The sequence below is a fragment of the Coffea eugenioides genome, unplaced genomic scaffold (assembly GCF_003713205.1).
Source record: "Coffea eugenioides isolate CCC68of unplaced genomic scaffold, Ceug_1.0 ScVebR1_1254;HRSCAF=2074, whole genome shotgun sequence".
Lineage (NCBI taxonomy): Eukaryota > Viridiplantae > Streptophyta > Magnoliopsida > Gentianales > Rubiaceae > Coffea > Coffea eugenioides.
In genome coordinates this window covers 1-6,274 of record NW_020861642.1, presented here as the reverse complement: position 1 = coordinate 6,274, position 6,274 = coordinate 1, and the positions used below count along the sequence as shown (strand labels likewise).

At 42.2% G+C, this 6,274-nt stretch overlaps 9 non-coding genes and 1 pseudogene across 9 annotated transcripts; all 10 read left to right on the top strand.

Moving 5' to 3' along the window:
* Nucleotides 1-125: 125 nt before the first annotated feature.
* On the top strand, nucleotides 126-244 carry LOC113755163. The gene has a single exon (XR_003465591.1). It is a non-coding gene; the product is annotated as a 5S ribosomal RNA (ribosomal RNA).
* Nucleotides 245-647: 403 nt separating this feature from the next.
* LOC113755157 lies at nucleotides 648-766 on the top strand. The gene has a single exon (XR_003465586.1). It is a non-coding gene; the product is annotated as a 5S ribosomal RNA (ribosomal RNA).
* A 938-nt stretch (nucleotides 767-1,704) lies between these two features.
* Nucleotides 1,705-1,823, top strand: LOC113755161. Its single transcript, XR_003465590.1, has one exon. It is a non-coding gene; the product is annotated as a 5S ribosomal RNA (ribosomal RNA).
* Nucleotides 1,824-2,778: 955 nt separating this feature from the next.
* On the top strand, nucleotides 2,779-2,896 carry LOC113755158. The gene has a single exon (XR_003465587.1). It is a non-coding gene; the product is annotated as a 5S ribosomal RNA (ribosomal RNA).
* A 415-nt stretch (nucleotides 2,897-3,311) lies between these two features.
* LOC113755165 lies at nucleotides 3,312-3,430 on the top strand. Its single transcript, XR_003465593.1, has one exon. It is a non-coding gene; the product is annotated as a 5S ribosomal RNA (ribosomal RNA).
* Nucleotides 3,431-3,844: 414 nt separating this feature from the next.
* Nucleotides 3,845-3,963, top strand: LOC113755164. The gene has a single exon (XR_003465592.1). It is a non-coding gene; the product is annotated as a 5S ribosomal RNA (ribosomal RNA).
* A 410-nt stretch (nucleotides 3,964-4,373) lies between these two features.
* On the top strand, nucleotides 4,374-4,492 carry LOC113755160. Its single transcript, XR_003465589.1, has one exon. It is a non-coding gene; the product is annotated as a 5S ribosomal RNA (ribosomal RNA).
* Nucleotides 4,493-4,906: 414 nt separating this feature from the next.
* Nucleotides 4,907-5,017, top strand: LOC113755162 (annotated as a pseudogene).
* Nucleotides 5,018-5,433: 416 nt separating this feature from the next.
* Nucleotides 5,434-5,552, top strand: LOC113755166. Its single transcript, XR_003465594.1, has one exon. It is a non-coding gene; the product is annotated as a 5S ribosomal RNA (ribosomal RNA).
* Nucleotides 5,553-5,965: 413 nt separating this feature from the next.
* Nucleotides 5,966-6,084, top strand: LOC113755159. The gene has a single exon (XR_003465588.1). It is a non-coding gene; the product is annotated as a 5S ribosomal RNA (ribosomal RNA).
* The last annotated feature ends 190 nt before the right edge of the window (nucleotides 6,085-6,274 follow it).

Sequence of the window (6,274 nt, the reverse complement as noted above, 5' to 3'; positions counted from 1 at the left end):
GTAAATAAATGAAAGGATAAGAGGAAAATGCTTGAATTGACGCTTAAAATTAATTTCGGTCTAGAAAAGCCACACTGCTTCGCAGGACGGGGTATTTTAAAAGAATAAAGCGAAAGGAACATGGCGGGTGCGATCATACCAGCACTAATGCACCGGATCCCATAAGAACTCCGAAGTTAAGCGTGCTTGGGCGAGAGTAGTACTAGGATGGGTGACCCCCTGGGAAGTCCTCGTGTTGCACCCCTATTTTTTTTGTTTCGAAATCCAAATTTCCTATTCGTTCTTTATCCTGTAGTAATTTAGCTCCGTCGGAACGATTGCTTTATATTTTGCTTCTTGTCGAAACATGAAGGCGCGAGACAAATCAGGAACGGTATTGCTCGATCAATGCCCGGATCGTCGCTCAAATTTGTCGGCGCAAATGTATCACCGCAAGCGTGAAGGATTGATTTCATGATAATTTAGAGTTGCGGGATGAGGGAAAAAAATACGGTGCAAATCAATAACAAAAAGAAATATAAAGTAAATAAATAAAAAGATAAGAGGAAAATGCTTGAATTGACGCTTAAAATTAATTTCGGTCTAGAAAAGCCACACTGCTTCGCAGGACGGGGTATTTTAAAAGAATAAAGCGAAAGGAACATGGCGGGTGCGATCATACCAGCACTAATGCACCGGATCCCATAAGAACTCCGAAGTTAAGCGTGCTTGGGCGAGAGTAGTACTAGGATGGGTGACCCCCTGGGAAGTCCTCGTGTTGCACCCCTATTTTTTTTGTTTCGAAATACAAATTTCCTATTCGTTCTTTATCCTGTAGTAATTTAGCTCCGTCGGAACGATTGCTTTATATTTTGCTTCTTGTCGAAACATGAAGGCGCGAGACAAATCAGGAACGGTATTGCTCGATCAATGCCCGGATCGTCGCTCAAATTTGTCGGCGCAAATATATCACCGCAAGCGTGAAGGATTGATTTCATGATAATTTAGAGTTGCGGGATGAGGGAAAAAACAGGGTGCAAATCAATAACAAAAAAAAATATAAAGTAAATAAATAAAAGGATAAGAGAAAAATGCTTGAATTGACGCTTAAAATGAATTTCGATCTAGTAAAGCCACACTGCTTCGCAAGAGACGGGGTAGTTTTAAAGAAATAAAGCGAAAGGAACATGCGGTTGCAGCTGAAACCAGCACTAGTGCCACCGGATCCCATCAAGCAACTCCGAAGTTTAAGCGTGCTTGAGCGAGAGTAAGTAGTACTAGGATGGTGACCCCCTGGAAGTCCTCGTTTGCACCCCTCTCTTTTTTGTTTCGAAATTCCAATTTCCTATCGCTTCTTATCCTGTAGAATTTAGCTCCGTCGAACGATGCTTTATATTTGCTTCTTGTCGAAGCATGAAGGCGGGTCTGAAGGCGCGAGACAAATCAGGAACGGTACGGCTCGATCAAAGCCCGGATCGTCGCTCAAATTTGTCGGCGCAAATGTATTACCGCAAGCGTGAAGGATTGATTTCATGATAATTTAGAGTTGCGGGATGAGGGAAAAAAATAAGGTGCAAATCAATAACAAAAAAAATATAAAGTAAATAAATAAAAGGATAAGAGGAAAATACTTGTATTGACGCTTAAAATGAATTTCGGTCTAGAAAAGCCACACTGCTTTTCAGGACTGGGTAGTTTAAAGGAATAAAGCGAAAGGAAAATGGCGCTTGCGATCATACCAGCTTTAATGCACCGGATCCCATCAGAACTCCGAAGTTAAGCGTGCTTAGGCGAGAGTAGTATTAGGATGGGTGACCCCTTGGGAAGTCCTCGTGTTGCACCCCTCTTTTTTTTGTTTCGAAATCCAAATTTCCTATTCGTTCTTTATCCTGTAGTAATTTAGCTCCGTCGGAACGATTGCTTTATATTTTGCTTCTTGTCGAAGCATGAAGGCGGGTCTGAAGGCGCGAGACAACAGGAAACGTGTTACGGCCCTCGATTACAAAGGCCCGGATCGTCGCCTCAAATTTGTCGGCGCAAATGTACACCGCAAGCGTGAAGGATTGAATGTCATGATAATTTCAGAATTGCGGGATGAGCGGAAAAAAATAAGTGCAAATCAATAACAAAAAAAATATAATGTAAATAAATAAAACGATTAAGAGGAAAGAATGCTTGTATTGACGCTTAAATGAATTTCGGCTAAAAGCCACACTGCTTTTCAGGAACTGGGTAGTTTAAAGGAATAAAGCGAAGGAAAATGGCGGGTGTTGATCAAACCAGCTTAATTGCACCGGATCCCATCAGAACTCGAAGTTAAGCTGTAGCCGAGAGTCAGTTACTAGGTTATGGCTGACCCCCTGGGAATCCTCGTGTTGCACCCCTCTTTTTTTTGTTTCGAAATCAATTTCCTATTCGTTCTTTATCCTGTAGTAATTTAGCTCCGTCGGGAACGGAATTGCTTTATATTTTGCTTCTTTGTCGAAGCATGAGGCAGGGTCTTGAATGCGCGAGCAAATCAGGAACGGGATTACGGCTCGATTCAAAGGCCCGATCGTCGCTCAAATTTTCGCGCAAATGTATCACCGCAAGCTAAGTATTGATTTCATGATAATTTAGAGTTGCGGGGATAGGGAAAAAATAAGTGCAATATCAAATAACAAAAAAATATAAAGTAAATAAATAAAAAGATAAGAGGAAAATGCTTGAATTGACGCTTAAAATGAATTTCGGTCTAGAAAAGCCACACTGCTTCGCAGGACGGGGTAGTTTAAAAGAATAAAGCGAAAGGAACATGGCGGGTGCGATCATACCAGCACTAATGCACCGGATCCCATCAGAACTCCGAAGTTAAGCGTGCTTGGGCGAGCGTAGTACTAGGATGGGTGACCCCCTGGGAAGTCCTCGTGTGCACCCCTCTTTTTTTTGTTCGAAACCAAATTTCCTATCGTTCTTTATCTGTAGAATTAGCTCCGTCGGAACGATTGCTTTATAATTTTTGCCTTCTTGTCATAAGCATTGAAGGTGCTGAAGCGCGAGACAAAATCAGACGGTAATTGCTCGACCAAAAGCCCGGACATCGTCGCTTCAAATTTGTCAGGCGCAAATGAATCACGCAAGCGTGAAGAATTGATTTTCATGATAATTTAGAGTTGCGGGATGAGGGAAAAAAATAGGGTGCAAATCAATAACAAAAAGAAATATAAAGTAAATAAATGAAAGGATAAGAGGAAAATGCTTGAATTGACGCTTAAAATTAATTTCGGTCTAGAAAAGCCACACTGCTTCGCAGGACGGGGTATTTTAAAAGAATAAAGCGAAAGGAACATGGCGGGTGCGCTCATACCAGCACTAATGCACCGGATCCCATCAGAACTCCGAAGTTAAGCGTGCTTGGGCGAGAGTAGTACTAGGATGGGTGACCCCCTGGGAAGTCCTCGTGTTGCACCCCTATTTTTTTTGTTTCGAAATCCAAATTTCCTATTCGTTCTTTATCCTGTAGTAATTTAGCTCCGTCGGAACGATTGCTTTATATTTTGCTTCTTGTCGAAACATGAAGGCGGGTCTGAAGGCGCGAGACAAATCAGGAACGGTATTGCTCGACCAAAGCCCGGATCGTCGCTCAAATTTGTCGGCGCAAATGTATCACCGCAAGCGTGAAGGATTGATTTCATGATAATTTAGAGTTGCGGGATGAGGGAAAAAACAGGGTGCAAATCAATAACAAAAAAAAATATAAATTAAATAAATAAAAGGATAAGAGAAAAATGCTTGAATTGACGCTTAAAATGAATTTCGGTCTAGCAAAGCCACACTGCTTCGCAGGACGGGGTAGTTTAAAAGAATAAAGCGAAAGGAACATGGCGGGTGCGATCATACCAGCACTAGTGCACCGGATCCCATCAGAACTCCGAAGTTAAGCGTGCTTGGGCGAGAGTAGTACTAGGATGGGTGACCCCCTGGGAAGTCCTCGTGTTGCACCCCTCTCTTTTTTGTTTCGAATCCAAATTTCCTATTCTCTCTTCAATTCCTGTAGTAATTTAGCTCCTCGGAACGATTGCTTATATTTTGCTTCTTGTCGAAGCATGAAGACGGTCTGAAGGCGCGAGACAAATCAGAACGGTACGGCTCGATCAAAGCCCGGATCGTCGCTCAAATTTGCGCGCAATGATATCACCGCCAAGCGTGAAGGATTGATTTCATAGATAAATTTAGATTGCGGGATGAGGGAAAAACAATAAGTGGCAAATCAAAACAAAAAAATATAAGAGTAAATAATAAAAGGATAAGAGGAAAATACTTGTATTGACGCTTAAAATGAATTTCGGTCTAGAAAAGCCACACTGCTTTTCAGGACTGGGTAGTTTAAAGGAATAAAGCGAAAGGAAAACGGCGGGTGCGATCATACCAGCTTTAATGCACCGGATCCCATCAGAACTCCGAAGTTAAGCGTGCTTAGGCGAGAGTAGTATTAGGATGGGTGACCCCCTGGGAAGTCCTCGTGTTGCACCCCTCTTTTTTTTGTTTCGAAATCCAAATTTCCTATTCGTTCTTTATCCTGTAGTAATTTAGCTCCGTCGGAACGATTGCTTTATATTTTGCTTCTTGTCGAAGCATGAAGGCGGGTCTGAAGGCGCGAGACAAATCAGGAACGGTACGGCACGATCAAAGCCCGGATCGTCGCTCAAATTTGTCGGCGCAAATGTATCACCGCAAGCGTGAAGGATTGATTTCATGATAATTTAGAGTTGCGGGATGAGGGAAAAAAATAAGGTGCAAATCAATAACAAAAAAAATATAATGTAAATAAATAAAAGGATAAGAGGAAAATGCTTGTATTGACGCTTAAAATGAATTTCGGTCTAGAAAAGCCACACTGCTTTTCAGGACTGGGTAGTTTAAAGGAATAAAGCGAAAGGAAAATGGCGGGTGTGATCAAACCAGCATTAATGCACCGGATCCTATCAGAACTCCGAAGTTAAGCGTGCTTAGGCGATATACTAGATGGGTGACCCCCTGGGGTCTCGTGTTGCACCCCTCTTTTTTTTGTTCTCGAAATCCAAATTTCCTATTCGTTCTTTATCCTGTAGTAATTTAGCTCCGTCGGAACGATTGCTTTATATTTTGCTTCTTGTCGAAGCATGAAGGTGGGCCTGAAGGCGCGAGACAAATCAGGAACGGTATTGCTCGACCAAAGCCCGGATCGTCGCTCAAATTTGTCGGCGCAAATGAATCACCGCAAGCGTGAAAAATTGATTTCATGATAATTTAGAGTTGCGGGATGAGGGAAAAAAATAGGGTGCAAATCAATAACAAAAAGAAATATAAAGTAAATAAATGAAAGGATAAGAGGAAAATGCTTGAATTGACGCTTAAAATTAATTTCGGTCTAGAAAAGCCACAATCCTTCACAGGACGGGGTATTTTAAAAGAATAAAGCGAAAGGAACATGGCGGGTGCGATCATACCACTACTAATGCACCGGATCCCATCAGAACTCCGAAGTTAAGCGTGCTTGGGCGAGAGTAGTACTAGGATGGGTGACCCCCTGGGAAGTCCTCGTGTTGCACCCCTATTTTTTTTGTTTCGAAATCCAAATTTCCTATTCGTTCTTTATCCTGTATAATTTACGCTCCGTCGAACGATTGCTTTATATTTTGCTTCTTGTCGAAGCATGAAGGCGGGTCTGAAGGCGCGAGACAAATCAGGAACGGTACGGCTCGATCAAAGCCCGGATCGTCGCTCAAATTTGTCGGCGCAAATGTATCACCGCAAGCGTGAAGTATTGATTTCATGATAATTTAGAGTTGCGGGATGAGGGAAAAAAATAAGGTGCAAATCAATAACAAAAAAAATATAAAATAAATAAATAAAAGGATAAGAGGAAAATACTTGTATTGACGCTTAAAATGAATTTCGGTCTAGAAAAGCCACACTGCTTTTCAGGACTGGGTAGTTTAAAGGAATAAAGCGAAAGAAAAATGGCGGGTGCTATAATACCAGCATTAATGCACCGGATCCCATCAGAACTCCGAAGTTAAGCGTGCTTAGGCGAGAGTAGTACTAGGATGGGTGACCCCCTGGGAAGTCCTCGTGTTGCACCCCTCTTTTTTTTGTTTCGAAATCCAAATTTCCTATTCGTTCTTTATCCTGTAGTAATTTAGCTCCGTCGGAACGATTGCTTTATATTTTGCTTCTTGTCGAAGCATGAAGGTGGGCCTGAAGGCGCGAGACAAATCAGGAACGGTATTGCTCGACCAAAGCCCGGATCGTCGCTCAAATTTGTCGGCGCAAA